Source organism: Gavialis gangeticus, unplaced genomic scaffold, assembly GCF_001723915.1.
Source record: "Gavialis gangeticus isolate Ggan-Ray unplaced genomic scaffold, GavGan_comp1, whole genome shotgun sequence".
In the NCBI taxonomy this organism is placed as follows: domain Eukaryota; kingdom Metazoa; phylum Chordata; order Crocodylia; family Gavialidae; genus Gavialis; species Gavialis gangeticus.
The window spans coordinates 16,660,126-16,676,661 of record NW_017728994.1 but is presented as its reverse complement, the minus strand read 5'-3'; the positions used below and the strand labels follow the sequence as shown (position 1 = coordinate 16,676,661).

Here is a 16,536-nt window from a genome sequence, read left to right as displayed (position 1 = left end):
TTTTTTTTTTTTTTTTTTTACAAGTGCTGGGAGCTGAGGCAGCCATTGCTGGGCTGGGAGAGGGGTGGGGGGTGGGCCTGGCCTGCCTGATTCGGAAATTTGGCTGCAGCCAATTCGGCTGAATCAAATCAGGACAGTGATTTGAATCACTGAATCGAATCACTGTCCCCTGAATCAGCTGAATCTGAATCCAAAGCAAATAGTAGCTACTTCACACAGGCCTAGTTTGCAACACAAAAAAGGAAATTGGGGAGCAGATTCTCAGCTGACTTAATTTTTCATTGCCGTATTGACTTCTAGGGATGTATGACAAATTTTACCAGGTGACAATCTACCCCTTTTCTTTATTAAAAATATACTTTTCACAGCCAGTGTATTTTTCTATATTTTAAATATTAGTAAATGATCCACTGAAACTTAAGAAGTAAGGTGGGGTGAGGGGAGTTGTTGTTTGACTCATTGATTTACTAACATGTTTAGTCATGTACCTAAAATTTAAGTCACTCATTCCACTTATTTTAGCGGGAATACCAACATGCTTGAAATTCGGGCCATATAGAACATATGGGTATGCTTAGCACCCTGTAGAATCGCTGCCCAAACGCATGTAGACTTTCTTACAAAAATGTTAGAGTACATAATTTCCAGCCCCTTGATTTTGTTGCAATTGTCTTTCTTTGGTGAAGGATTTTATTGCTGCTGTTTTGGCTGTGTGTTGCATAGGAAGACCTGTTTCTAGGAACAACAGCGACTTTTGCCTTTTCAATTTTCACCTCTCATTTGTTTCTCTTTGAGAGGTTATTTTCTGTTCTCCTTTTTACTTCTATATAATATGCTGTCATCTATTTTTTTTTCATATCCATTTTGTTTCCAATCAGTATTAAAGCTGCAAACATTTTTCATTCAAAGAATGAATCCTTTATTGAGTAGTTTGCCTGCCCTGAACAATGTTAGTATGGGTTGTTTTCAGAGCTAGTTTGTCAAGTTATCTTGAAAGTTTACCTCTGGATCTAGAAAGCCACATTCAACCTAATTTCTTTTGTAGATATAATTATTTCTAAGGTCTGAACATACATCTTCACATGGAAACTAAAATCAAGAAACTGGCTGGTTAGATGTAACTAGTGATGAGTACAGGTAGTTTCTTTAAGAACTATTACATTACTTGTAAGTAACTATAGCTATTGCATTTAAAACTATATTTTCAATGGGCTACTTCTGTGATATGGGTGTTTGTCTCATTTTTATCTAGAGGGTCATAGCCTTGAATCTTAACTTAACTGCCAGGAGAGAAAGGACTACATTTCAAGGTGTGAAGTGACAAAGCATGTTAAGTTCAAATACACTGAGTTTGTCTTGATTTATGCTGCTGTCTTCCTTGCATAAGTGGTGCCTGTTTCTTAGTATTCTGACAATAACTGATAGCACTAAAGTAGTCACCTTTTAGAACAAGGAATGTTTGTTTGAAATTGAGAGAAGAGGAAAAAATGATCATAAAAAAAAATATATATATATATATAAACATGGACCAAATCATCCTTTAAAATTCACTCTTTGTCTGTACTTGGAGCCCAGTCAGGTTTTGTGACTTTGTTCCTTTGATCTAGACACACAAAGTTATAAAGAGGGGGAGAGATGGGAGGGAAAGAAACTAGAAAAGGCATGCCAGCTAGTGCAGCTGCAGGTTTTAAGCTTTGTAAGGGCTGAAGCAAGGCTGTAGGCTGTCAGCACAAATGAGGAGCCAGGAAAGATCTGACAGACATAAACATGACTGCTTTCTTCAGCTGTAGAACTGCAAAGGAACAGGCACAGATCTTGACATACATCTTCCTTTTCCTTCGATGGGGTTACAAAATGTATAGCTAGTTGTTAGGTTTCTAGCCTATCAAAGCTAGCTCCCTTGAAGAATATAGAAGTATTCGTTGGCTCTCTCAATGTACAACTTGTATTTGGGAGCTAAATGGAAATGACATATATTTTAATGCAAAAACAATTGTGTGTGAGGAATGTTTTTTGTTCTTGCTTTTGTTTTCGGAAATGCAAGCTAGTAGCAATAGTAATTGTTGACCTTCCAAAGTTTGAGACTATTGTAGTGTTTCACTGAATGTCTGTAGTGTCACAAATCACTTGTATAAACTGGCTTTTAAAAATATCTGTTAGCTTTACAGTAGTCATTACTCTGAGTGCCATTCTTCAATATTTCCCAAAGCAAAAAAAAAAAATCCTATTTACTTAATAGGAATTTAATAAACAGGAATCAGGACTACATATTAAGTCAACATTTTTCACGTGAATAAGGAATGGAACAAAACTAGAAAGTAGAAAAACAACAGTCCTTTGCCCTCATTCCCTTTTACATAAATCTACTTTATTTTCTTCTTAAAACAAAAATGTCATGAATAAGATTACTAAAAGGAATAAAAACCTTCCTGACACCAATACTGCCACTGTAGAGTGAAATAAGAGGGGGTTTACTTGATTAAGTGTAGAACTTGTAAATTGGAAACATGGTGTTTCCTGTTTGAAGAATTGTAAAATATTGGACTTCAGCTGAGCTTGGAAAACTGGCTGTCCCTTCAGGAAGCATTTGCTCCCTACTGCTGTGCAAAAACAGTGGAAAAGTGAAACCTTTTCAAGTCACTGTTTCCATTGCAAATAGAAGAAAAACTCATAATGTCTCCTTTCCATTTTCTACTTTGTTGTTGTTATTGCTGGAGATCTCAAAGCCCTTATTTATTTTCCTGACTGATTTCCACAAGGCAATTAGACAAACATAAAAGCTAGAAAAAGGTTTCATTTTGTGGGGGTCTATAACTCATGGATCAGCAGACAAAAAATATTTTTCTATATAATTTTTTTGCAGGGAATAGTCTGTGTTTGCAAAGATTCTTTTCAACAATAGACTGCAAGTAATACATAACAGTACATCCTGTGCAAACCATAAACAACCAACCTTTCCTGGCGTTTGTTGCCTTGCGTCGGAAAAGCCCCACTTGCTCCCTTTCTCAGGGCGCACACTTCAGTTTACACTCACTGTTAACAAAATTAAACTAGCAACTAGAGTTTATGGCATGTGTATGAAATATGCATCTTGTATGTAGTCAAAGAAATGTCTGCATCTTCACTGATTTTATATCTCTCATGGATAACGCACATTGTGTCATGCAAAGATTTAAGCCCATCAGGGTCCCATGTTATCAGTAATTTTAGCTTGCTATAGTTTTCTCTAAAAATGTAGCTGTATTTCCTATACCACATAATATGACCTTTTTACTCTGGTTAATATGCAGATCTAATTTTCACTTTAAAAAGTTTGTTCTATCAGATTATTTCCCTCTGTGAGTGTTTGTGTCAGTTTGTTTATAAACATGGAAAAAAGAAAACCAAACTATTTGGATCCCCACTTTCCCTCACCAAAAATATCAGTTCCACTTAAGGAAAGACAGGGTTAAAGAAAAAGCTCTGAAGACTGTATTATCAAATCGGTGAAGTTTAAAATGTCACTCCAGTTGAAAAAAGTATGAAGAGCAGTTGCTTTCTGGATGTGAGTGAATTTTACGTCTATTCTCAAAGGTTGAGTCTTTAAAACATAACAAAATGCAGTCACACTGTTGATTAATTTAGCCAGTCGTGTAATTATTGCTAAATATCAGTGTAACTTTCTCTCTTTTTCTCTCTAAGTCTCACATCATGCTTTTACTGGTACTACAGAAACCTGATTATATTACCCCAGTATTCTAGGGGACTGTTAAGCAGGAGTCTTCTCTCTTTTGCTCTAAAACTCATCTAAATGGAAAACACATTGTCTTCATTATATGCCAGTGTTGAATGAACAGAGTTGCTATAGCAACAGCCATCTGAGGCCTTGCTGATTTCAGGCCAGTGAATGGGGTAGACAAACAAAGTACCTTCAAAACCAGAAGGGAACAATTGCTATTCATTCAAGCCAGGTTTAAGATCAGCAAATGTCTTTAGCAAAAGAAATGTAGATAAGAAAGTATCAGTCATGGTCACCGAATAATAACAGAAAATTATCATAATCTTCAACTTTTCTGCCTTGTGGTATAGCATTAAAGATTTTATTTTAAAAAGGTAAAAATTTTAAAGAGAGCTGGACCAGGCAAATCACAGTTTGCCTATACAAGCTGGTCTAGCAGTCTGAGCATTTCCAGTTACACAAACCCCTCTTCGTAATTGCAGCAATCAGAAAGGCAAGTATTTTGAACATTTGAAAGAAGGCGCTGTTACGACGAGGGCAGTTCTGTCACTGAATGCATGGAGACCTGCGGTAGTGTCCCCTTCATTCAGAAAACATGCTATGATAGAGGGGCTCTGGGCAGGGGAAAAGGAGGATGTCTAATTTCTGACCAAAGATGCTGAATTATTTGACTTCATCCTTTTGCCTCCAGTTTATTGGAGAGCTCTTGAAGTTTTCAAATCCAAAGTCCAGATGCATTTGTCTCACCATGTCGTTCACAGTTACGTAACTGTGAAGTGTATAGTTTTCTTCATGAAGCAGCTGAAATTTTCACTGTGAACACTACTGTTAATATTTATCACGTAAACGTATTGATGGAATAAAAGCCAGCCAAGAAGCTGACTGTGAAATGTCCATCTTGATTTAAAAATTAGAAAGGTAAATGAGACTGAGAAACTAAAGCACATTCTCCCTCCCCAAATATACATAAAGGCTTGGATACAGTTGCATTTTTATAACTATAATTAATATTGTAGTATAATTATTGTATTTGATAGCCCAGGGTTGTCTAGGTAGATCCTGTGAGGCTGGAAAATGAATGCCACAGATCATGTATGCTGTAGGCAGCCAGCTTTAAGGATTCCTTTGGGAGTTCCAGACTTGAGATCAGACAATGATGAAGAGGCCCTTGCTGGTTTCCACTTTGGGTTTGACAGAGTGCAGTAGCTGTAGTATATGCAAGGAGCAGAGGCACTAACCAGTGTAACTACCACAGCAATAGGATTAAAAGAGAAACAGTTAGGTTAAGAAATGAGCCTGCTTTTGAGATGTGTACTTTGAAGGAACTGTTACTCACAGAGGTTTTTGTCATCTTTTATCTCAAGTGACCACTCTTGACAGGAGGTTATCTTGAGAACTAAACCAGACCCCTACATCCCACTCTGAAAGGTATCTGAGCAATTTTTTAATCTTAGGTTAGGTTTGTTGTTTTTTTATTTAAGGAATCTTCTCCACATGGTACTGCATAGGTAAATCAGCGCAATTATGTAAACCACTTGCTGTGACATTTGGAGAGTTGGAGACAAGGTGCCTTTGTGAAAGAGAGAGCAAGCTCCCCACTAATAATAGGGAAATTGTTATCTTGGGAGGCTTGTCTTGAAGATGGGATCTGTCAAATTGTAATTAGTTTGCCTACTATATTTCATGCAGTCTGTATATCTGAAGGTAGGGGAAAAATCATAATTAGTGGTCAGCAACAGATTTCAAAGACACTCTCCAGCATAAATAGTAATGTAGTACTTGTAGGATTTTAATTGCTAGTCAAATAGGGGAAAATACAACGTGGTCATGGGCTGTCAGCAGAGACAAACTCTAATGTTTGAGCACATTGCCTATTGCAAAGCATTTGAATATCGTAACAAGATGCACATTTATGAAACGGAGTTTTTGTTAAGGCAGTAGGATTCTTAATTAGGAATAAAGGTAAAAAGGCACTTACGAGACAGGAAAGTGGTGAACATGGTGCTTGCTGACTTTGGACTGAGGAAAGTGACAAACAGCACGGGGACTGCTTCGTTTAGAAGGAGGACAATTAAGCAAAATAAGGAACAATATGATACAGTAAGGTAAAAACAAATCGAGCGCTTCTGCTGTCATAGTGCAATTATGCAGTGTTTAATTAATATATGAACCCCTTCCTACAAGATGCTATGTCGAAGAACTCAACCAGATTCAATAAATGGGTACATGTCTCTGTGATTATCGAGAATGTACATGAGTTACATTAGATAAAAAGACCAAAAACTGTTTGTTTGTTTTTTTTCAGTTAGAGGCAGGTCAACTGACAGGGGCTGCAAATAGGCACTCGTTTCTACCAGTGAAACATTTCCACATTAAAAATGATTCTAGGAGAGGGGATAGTACAGGCATTCAACTGCCCCCTCTCCTCTGCTCCTTGTGCCTTCCTGAGACCAAAGTGATCTTCATCTGGGAAAATGTGGGGAGCAGAGGCTGCTCTTGTTCTTAGGAGGACTGGAGCAGCAGGGCAAAGCTGACCACCTGCCCTACATACTGGGGAATCAAGTTTGGGGAGAGGATGGGAAGCAGCATTGGGCTCCTAGTTTCCCCAGGGTATATCCTCGCTGCCCCACCTGGGTGGCAGGAGCGGCAAGGGAAGGCTGTCTGTGGCCAAGAACTAAGCTTGATGACAACCTCCCTCAGCCTGATTCCTGGTTCCTGGGCTTTGCAATCCCTGCCCTCACTGCCCAAGTGGATGATGGGAGGTTGCAACAGGAAGCCGGAAGGAACCAGCAAAGCCTCTCCACCTCTTCCCCAACCCAGGGACTGCCTTATTTGTGGATGATTCAGGAAGCAGTGGATGTTGCTACCCCACTTCCAGACTGGTCCAGATGGGGAGGGGAGCAGTGGGCAAAGCCCTAGCCTGTTCCCCAAATGATGGTCCCTGTTTGGGGGAATAATCAGGGAGCGGCCATTGCTGCTTCCTTCTTCTCCTGGACCAGACCGGGGGGGGAACATACAAGTGTTGATTCTTGCAAGAGAAACTCTCTTGTAAGGAAGGTCTTTTGCTTTGGGACCTGGAAGGTGTTTCTCCTAGAAGGTGCATGTTTCCCCCAAAAGAAATACAGTGAACTCTTGCATGATTTTCATTTCCACCAGGAGAACCGTGATTCTCCCGGTATAAATGTAATGCCTGTGCATGGCCAGAGTTTTCCTATCCTTTAACCTAGCAGAAGTCTCTACCAAACCTCTTTGAGCAGCTTATTGTATAATGTCCACAACAGAATTGCTCGTACCTTTTTCTGGTGTATATGGTTCCAGTCATTATGGAGCCATGCTTCTGAACTATATGGATTTCTAGAATAAGAGCATTTGTTCCTTTTTTTTTTTTTTGAGAGCTGCCAGCATGGCTTTGCACAGAAATGATGAATAAAAATAATATTGTGCTGTGTGTTCTAAGATTGAACGTTTTCCTATTTACAACCTTTTCCAAATATATTCTGTATAGAGTTTGAATAGATCTGGCAAGTTTATGATACTGTACTCCAGCTCCAGGTGCAAAGTAAATATTTCCATGTTGGTACTATTAGGCACCTCTCATCATTAATAGCATGTTTTTCCTCTGTTCTCTTGAAAGTAAGTCTAGTTTAGAAAGAGCTTCTTACCAAATGTCTGTATTATATTCCATTTGCCAAGTGCAGTCTAAAAAACCCCCAGTATTAGTAGCCATTCACACCTGGGGTTTTCACACAATCTGGTGCAATATCATTGGGGTCAAGATATGGCTTTTAGATATCCACACAGCAATTGTGGTTTGTGGTTTGGGTTCATCTCCAGACTTCATGGCACTGCTCCACTACCGTATCCTTACAAAAATGACCAGCTAACTAAAGCTCGAGGACTGACTCCTGTGTCTTCAGCAATTTGCATTTTTCTGCTTGCTTTGGTATCATAACTTAGCACATCAGTAAGCGTCAGTCTCAAAGAATACAAAAGCAGAATCTAGCTAAACAAGTTTATAGATATAGCAGCTGTATGTGTCTGAATATATTTCTGACTACATTCAGTAAATATTGCACTTTACTATGTGGGACAGGCATGAAGTGCTTTATGTTGGGTTTTTTTTCTTACACTGGTAACTGCAAAAAGGTTTGAATGGATGAGTATGTTTACAAAACTCTCAGTTCTTTTCTGGGTATTTTATCAAGGGACCACATGGTGCAGTTACTAAAGGGTAGACCATCATAACTTTGGGTAATAAGTAATGAGCATTCTGTCTCCCCCTCATTTCTGAACATGGCCTAGACGTGGAATTACTAACAGTGCATGTCAACTGTCTCCCAACAGCCATGGAAGCAAGGCCGTTCAGCACAGGACCACAAGCTAGTTTGTTTTCCCAAAGCTCAGGGGCATGCAGTCTCACTTGGTTTACTAACACCAGTTCCATTCTGATGTTCCAGTATATACTCTGCTGATGCTTTCTCAGTAAAAGAAAGCCTGCCTCTGCTAAACATGGATCTCTACTAGAAGGGATTACCACCAATGATTCACCTTCCTAGACCCAAGGCAGCTGTCCGCAATTTTTATGAATTGAGCAACCTTTCAATTTCAAAATGATTTTTTTTTTCTGTATTTACCTGCTTTCAGAGGTCTGGGCAAGGACAAAACTGAGCCTGGGCTTATCTGTTTGTTTATCTTCTTACACCTGGCCTTTTATCTTTGCACTTTAGAGCACCCCAGTGCAATGGAACCCCAGTTGAGTATCACTGCTTTACATATATTACACTGTCTGCTTAGGTTTGAAAATGACTTTTAATAGAAGACCATTTCCAGGCTGAGTCCAGAAGGGAACTTCTGGATCATTTGAGTCTAGTTCCCTTCTATGGCAGGCAACCATATCATAATCCTTAGTCTTTAGTTATTGGGTCTCCCTGTTTGATGTGTTATCATCAGCATAATGCATGCTGGAGGCATTGCATAACAACCCACAATGCCAGTGGTATGGTCATCTCAGTGAAAAGAAGTTGTATTGAGTCCTGAATGTCCCATAGTGTGGTTTCTGGAAGCATGTTGGAAAAGACCCAGAAATTCTTACATTTCCCGTTGCATGTTTCTGTGCAAAGTTTCAATGAATTGTGGGCACCAGTTCAGATATTTTCTAACTCAACAAGGTTAGAAGATGAAGCTGCATTGATAGCACTTGTATTTTTATTGTTTCATGGCACTGGAGACACTAAACCAAATCCCAGTCCAGTCATACAGGAGGCTGTAGTCTAAACAGACAAGACAAAGGGTAGGAAGGAAAATGTGGGACCAGATTGTTGAAGTGATTTGCCCAGGATCACATAGTAGCTCTGAGGCTCAGCAGAGAACAGAACCCAGGTTTCTTGATTTACGGTATAATAATGCCCAATCTGAAATTGTCTTGCATCCCAGGAGTTAGAAGACCTTAATTGACAAAGATAATATTGGTACCCTAGTAAAATGAATGCCAGTTACTTGAAAAGGGAATGTTTCAGTGAATGAAGTAATAGAACTAAGTAAGAAGAAGTAAGTAGAATTATGTAGGACCAAAGGGAAGGAATGACTTAGTCACTAGGGTTTCTGATAAAGGATGCAGTTAGACTGTAGCCAGTACTCACTAATTATCTGGGCAGGATATTAATGAGAAGGTGATTTACCTGTCTCCTTGGTGTGACCTATTTCCTTTTAGCACAAGTTTTAATTGATCAGAACTAAATAACTGCTGCTTCTCCTCAGCCATTCTTAAAACAGCAGTTAATTGGAGATTAAAGCCTGTTGTCTGAAATAATTTTCCATTATTTGTTATGACCTCTTCTGACTCCATATGTTGGCTCACTCTCTTCCTTTTCCAGCAGATGCATTCATCTGCCAGCCTACTTCACCAAAGGCTGGGCAAATCTCAGAAAGGCTGTCATTTTCCAGGAAGTGAATTACAGGCTTCAAGAACTGAAAGAAAGAAAATATAATTAGAGTAGAAGTTTTTTCTTTCCTAAGGAAATATATGCTCCCTAACTGCATGTGTACTTTGGATCAGTATTAAGGGAGATAAGAATAAACAGCAGCTTACAGTGGATTCATAAGAATGCTGGCAAATAGTTTTTCTTTTTTAAAATCCTTGGTTTTTGAAGTTTATTTGTTTAATAGGATTTTTCTCTATAGTTTAATAGGCTAAATCATAGTTATTAATTATAGAAAACATGGTCTGCAGATACCCTTTGGATCAAGGAATTGGAAACACAGGAAGTCACAAATAAGTTTCTTGTGACAAATCCTACTCAACTTGCTGGCTTTGAATTAACATGGCAAGAGTGGTCTCTGCTAAACAGGTTCAAGACAGGACAAGGCCACTGCTCAGCCAACCTCCATTGCTGGGCCCTCAGTACTAACCCATTGTGCTTTTGTGGAAAGACACGAACAATGTTGCAGATTATTGAGGAGTGTCCCCTCTACAAACTAAGAGGCAGATTAATAATTTTGAGCTTAGTTTACAAGGAGGCTATCACATGGCTTTGCAGATTTACATTTGCTAAATAAATAACAGAAAACACTTGTATTGTACCTCAGCATCTTTCCAAGTGCTATATAGCACCAAGGTAGTTACAGTTGTAGCTATGATGTGACTTCTTTCCTAGGAGAGGGTACAGACATTTTTACCAGCCTGTTGTTAATCTCTGATCTTATCTGGTGTGGAGTAGGTTTAAAATGATCAGCAGTAACTGATTTGTACAGAGCACTACTTCACAACAATAGCAATGAGGGAAATACTAGCCATTTAACAATTAACAAACCATTAATTTATCTTATGAAAAGGTCCGTGGTATCATCAGTGTCCCACAGACAGTGGGCGAATCCCCAACAAGCGTGTACGTGCAGGAGTGTGCATTTCCCATGGGACAAACAGCAGTGGCACATGTTTGTAGTGCTGCTATTTGTCCCAAGGCATGCCCCTGCGCATGCACTCTGGTGCGCAGCAAAGAGATCTTAGTGGAGCAGAGGAGTCTGGAGACTCTCCACGGGCCAGCCAGGCTCTGGTTTTTGGAGGCGCACATTGCTGCCACATGTGGTGCACCGCTTTTTTTTAGTGGCTTTTTTTTTTTGGCACTGGGATTTCCTGGTGTAAAAAAATTGGCTGCACTGCTAATTAGCAGCATGGCGCATGGGTGCATGTGCACCCTGTGCAGTTTGTGATGCTTCAAATGGTTCTGAGGCACTGTAAATTGTGTATGCACACTCATGGGGATGCACCCAGTAAGTCTGGGTTTTTCCAAAGCTGATGCTTTTCACTTATCTTCTCTTAGCATCAGACATTTCCCTGATGAGTTGTGAACTCTAGCATAACACTTATGATGTTACTTCTGAGAAGCAGAACACATACCTTGTCATCAAATTTCTACGGGTCCGAGTTGAGGAAGAAAAGTGAATGGAGGGCATAAATCATAAGAAGATAAACTAGTTTCACTGAAGTAGATCTGTAAGTTCTTAAACTCTAAGATGCTGTTAGTAATGTACATGAAGAATTGGGGTTTTTTGTTAACTAGACAGCTTTGCTGTTTTTTTTTTAAACGCAGTTGAATGAAAGAAATAGAGAAAGAAAAGGTCAGAAAAGTGAAAGCTAAAAGGTCTCATATTAGCATCAGGATCAGCTATGTGCTAACTTAGTATAGTTACACAATCATTTTTACTTGAAAACTATCAGGGTTTAAGACAAATATTCACCTCATTCCTTAATAACCATAATGACATAAGCAAATACTGCAGTACTCTTAATACCTTTAGTTTCATACTGGTTCTCCCAGAACAAGACCTACAACATTTAAAATCCCAGGTCTGTACCTGATATTTGGCACCTGTTGCATAACCCCAGTGGCTTTTGTTTGCAGTATGGTTGTGGCCATATTTACATACCTCTATCATCATTCTTCTTCTCTTCAAACAGGATGATTGCTTCTATGCATTCAAGGTAATATTTATATTTAACGATGTCATTTTATGAGTGACAAAATGTGTATACACACTTGTATACCTCCAGCTGGTTATGAAGGAAATGGGAACCTGTCTAATAGCTAAATTTAAATTACATTATAAACCCTTCTATTCAATTGTGTTTCCATTTTTAAATTAATTGAATTTTAGTGATAGGCCCATGACCATATGCTCTGTAAACTGAAATGCACCCATGTGCCTTATTTCTTATCTAAAGGACATCCTTAACTCATAAATTCAACTTCTATACTCATTCAGTTCTCCACCACTCTGTTGCAGCTTCGTTAGTGCTAGTACCACATAATCATGATTTCCGTGGTACAGACACCTGTCCATTAAGAATGGGATTGAGACCACCTCATGTAAGCTAGTGAACAACCAGATGGTAGCAACATGTGTTTGCTGCTGATTTGAGATGTATTTGAACTTTTAACCCAAGGGTGAAAACTACCATATCCTATTAGGATGCTCGGACCTAATAGCTGAAAACAAATGTGATCTAAGTACTCTCAGTCTAAGGAGTACATAACATTAAATAGTATGTGAGGGTGGGAAGTACAGGAAATTATTTTCTTCTTCATCTGCATAGCCTCTCCTTTTTTATTTATCATACAGTTGAAGTTAGCATGCCTCAATGCCTCATATTACCAACCTCCTGTTTATAAGTTAGTTCTGAATTAATGAAAGTTTACTGTTGGTTAATGATTGCTGGAGAAGTCCTGTCTCAGGAGCTCATCGTTTCATATCTTCTCTTAAAAGTAAATGGCCAAAAATATATTTTTATATTTTTTAAAAGTTATACAGTTATTTGGGGAATCTCCAAAATTTAGTTTTCTTGATAGGGAAGCATCTGGAAGGAATTATCACTTTCAGTCATTTCAATTGATAGTTTCCGTTACTCCATTTCCCTGAGAGTTAGTTTATACCATTGCATAACTAATCTGGTATTCCCTCTGTATACATACTCTGTTTTGCTCTGATATAACCAAGTGATTTCTTCAGTGATTTTATATCTGTGTCAATGTTTACATTTAACCTTTCTACATAAAATATTGAGCATGGCTACATCAGTTACATGAATGAGCCATTATATGATCTTTAATGGAAAACTTGCTTTTCTGTCCTTCCTGCTGCCCCTTCCTTATAAGATATAGAATACATAGACATGTGGCACGTCTACACATTCCGTAATGTGTAATGGTTACTGCACATTTAATCTAGTACTTGTATAATCAAGTACTAAATAAACGTGTAGTAACCAGATTTACTGTGCAGTAGTGCTGGCACACATCTTTTTTATGATGCTACTGCTCAGTAGCCTAATAATACTGCATAGTAGCATATTAGCACTGTTTGTGCTGTGAAATGCTACTGCACAGTATTATTAGGCTACTGCACAGTTAACGTCTCATGTAGATGCACCCCCTTAAGTGTTTAATAATTTATTTTGCTCCATTGTGCAGATGGCATAACTCTCATTCCAAGGCCCCTGTTATGCTTACTAATAGCCACTGGATGATGATTTTTCACATCCTTCTTGCAATCCTCTGTACAAACTGATAAACAGATCCTCCAATTAATCCAAAATCCTTTTTGTAAGATACTCATACTTTTTTATTTATATGTCATTAACAAGGGCAGATATACAAGTTACTTAGCCTTAGAGAGAAGTGCCATTACAAGCTGACAAAAAAGATTTACATTAAGTAAGAATAGTACCCTGAGGCATAAACTGCAAACAGCACTGCTAGGCACACTACAAGATTCATGATTACTGTAAATGTATAACTGATAGATCAGCAATTTAGGAGCTGTAACAGTGGGTCTTTGAATTGTTTTCCGCTCACCTATTAAGCAATGTGCTCACCCTATTATATTTGCTTAGTGTGTATCTGGATCTGTTCTCATGCGTATTGTGGTGCCTGTATAAGTAAAACTATTAAGATTTTAAATGTGCAACAATCAGGCATGCTGATAAACTGGACATGAGCAATGCAAAACGTCTTGTATGAGGCAAGAATTGTTGCATGAGTTTGTGTGTGTTAAGTCTCTGCCTTAAACTTTTACTCATTGGTATTACATGAGAGCTTAGACATTCCATATTGCTGAGCAAATAGCCCTTATGTGGCAGTAAAATATAAGCAAGATGAGACTTCTTAACTTTGCATTAGTTTTGTGGTTTCTTTAACCAAGCAATAGATATTAGTGCCAGTTTTCTGATCCATCAGTACAAACCCACAGAGCCTGCTGATTTTTCCCATACTTGATAGTGCATTATGAGAAACATGTTACAGCAATTACATATCCAACTGAGCAGACCACCTACATAGATAAATACATGTTCAGCTAATTCTAGAACTGGCTCCTACATCCTCTCTGTAGATTCTCCTTAGAGGGCAATCAAATATTTTAGCAGAGTGAGAACTGTCTCCTGCTGTCTCATCATCTTAGCTGCCGGTAGAACAGTGTTGGGAGCTATAAGTTGAATTGAGATAGGTATGGCTTATTAGACTCCACCTTGAATGTAAGGGAAGTTATAATAAGCCTGTTCAGGTAGGCAGCTCATGAGGACAGAACTCCTAGGAGCTACGAAGGACAAAAAGACCTACTGAGAGAGAGGCCCCTAAAAAAGACCATGTCTGTGGAGGAAACCTAGGCTGGAGCATTTGGGCAAAATTATTTTACAACATCTTTTTGTTAATAAAATCAGACCCAGGGGGAGGGGGAGGAGGGAGGGAGGGAGATTGAGTGGTGGGGGTGGGGAGGGGTACAGGCAGTACAACTTCTTTTAGTTTGGAATTTGTTTTGTTTCTCTTGCCAGCTTTCTGCACACTATAGTATGTCCAAACATTTTCTGTATAACTTACAATGCAGGTTCTTTGGAGGAAGGAATTCATCTTTTTACCAGCATTGCACACACTAATGATGTGAGCACTCAGTTAAAAGAATAATAAAAAATTGATGCATAGTGGCCAGAACTTAAATTACACCAGCTAAGGAATTCAGTGTTAGAATGGCCCCAAACTGTTAAATTTTGATTTAGCAGAGCCAGGTTTGTGGTGTGGGCTTAAATTTAGTTAGCCTAAAATTTAGCAGAAATAACATTGAAGTATTTAGAGTATCACTAGTGGCAATAGGACTTTTAGTAACAAACATTTTTGTTTCAGATTCATTGGGAGCTGCTGAACAACAGAGCCTTTTCATTCAATATCACTGCTCATCCAGATGTCAATAATTAAGTAAAACAGTGCATCATTTTGATTGCCCAGTGGTTGGTAATCAGTACAGAGCTAAAAATTGCTTTGTAAAAAGCAGCTGATATAATTTAGCCTGCCTTTCCATGAGCTGTAAACCATTTGAACATAAAAGATGCACAAGGACAACTTACCAGCAATCTGCCAGCAAATTAGAAGCGCAAGTGTTGTGTTAGTGAAGGTGAGACGAGGTGGTGGCCTGTCTGTTCCTAGGAATTCATTACATGCTTGTGCATCCCTAGTAGGGTGATAAGGAAGATTTGTGTGAGAGATTTGCAATTCTGTTTACTTTCAAAGTTATAAATCAGCAGCACTCTCTTCTATTAAGAGTACAGTGTGGCAAAAAATAGAATACATTTATGGTTATACTCAAAGTTTAATGTTATTTGTGTTCTCTTAGGAAATCTGTATTAAAATAAACTTTGATGGGGCAAGTAGTCTGAATAATCTCAATATAACTTTAATTTTTGTGTAATTAGAGGTAATTAATAAAGCCCAAGGGAATACAAGTAATATATCATCCTGCACTCTCTTGGAGTGGTTTTCTGTAGAAAATCCTGTTGAAGTGATTTGTTGTATTTTGCATTTTAAGAGACATATTTAGCAAATGAAGGAAAAGTATATACAGTATACCTCTTGTAGATAATTATATTGCCCTTAATACACTGGTATCAGAGTACCTTATCTTTGACTGTGGACAGAAAATAGGACTAGAAAGGACCTCAGGGCTAGGGGCAGACATTCAAAAAGCCTGAGCCTGAATTGATCCAATCTTGGCAGGTTAGTCTAACCTGAAAAGCTTGAACCAATTCCCCTTCTCATTCCAGAAATACCAGCACATGCCTGTAGTGGCTCAGGCTAGAAGCTTGGGTATGCTAGAGCAGCCCTCTCTGTCCTTCCACAGGGTCAGCCCAGGGGCATGGCGAGGCGTGGCAGGATGCTTTGATTAGGGAGCCTCCCCCTCTGCCCCACCTCCGCTCCTTGATAACAGCATTTATCAGCTCTGTTATCTGCATTTAGCACCCCATCAAAAACCAAAGCCCCACTCATTAGTTGAAGCTCTTTTTAAACAGCATTTTCCAAAGGAAGGAATTCAGGGACATTACCAGCTCAGCTGTTGATTAGCTCCAAAAAGGCCTAAGTAGATACTGTTCTGTCTGCCTTACACAGCATTAGCTAGCATACCATGTGCTGGTTATGGTCCATGCTGTGGGAGAGAGGAGGAAGAGATCTTTGCTTAAGCAGCAAGTGGTGCGAGATGGGTAGAGGGGGCATGGGCAAGCCAGAAGACCCTGCTGTGCTCGTAAGACTCTGCTGGAGCTCCAGCGAGGGAGCAGAGGGGAGGGGCCAGCTCTGCTATGGAGCAGAGAGCCCTGCCCAGTCCAGAGAGCATGCCAGGATGCTAGGGGTGTCTGGTTTAGCTTAAATCAGAAAAAGGTGTGGGACAGACATTGCATAAATCGGTTTGACCCAAATCAGTTAAATCTGATATTACATTCATAGATTTCATAGACATTAGGGCTGGGAGGGACCTCAGAAGATCATTGAGTCCAGCCCCCC

At 39.1% G+C, this 16,536-nt stretch overlaps 1 protein-coding gene across 11 annotated transcripts in view; it reads left to right on the top strand.

Annotated features, from left to right (window-relative positions):
* ZMIZ1 (zinc finger MIZ-type containing 1) overlaps nt 1-16,536 on the top strand; it is a 607,902-nt gene that overhangs the window by 284,363 nt on the left and 307,003 nt on the right. Inside the window, exon 1 of one of the 11 annotated variants that reach the window (XM_019502346.1) lies at nt 1,306-1,329. The exons of the other annotated variants lie outside the window; for them this stretch is intronic. The gene's annotated coding sequence lies outside the window, so the exon portion shown is untranslated. Of the gene's footprint in view, nt 1-1,305; nt 1,330-16,536 lie in introns of those variants that run through there. 11 annotated transcript variants of the gene reach the window in all.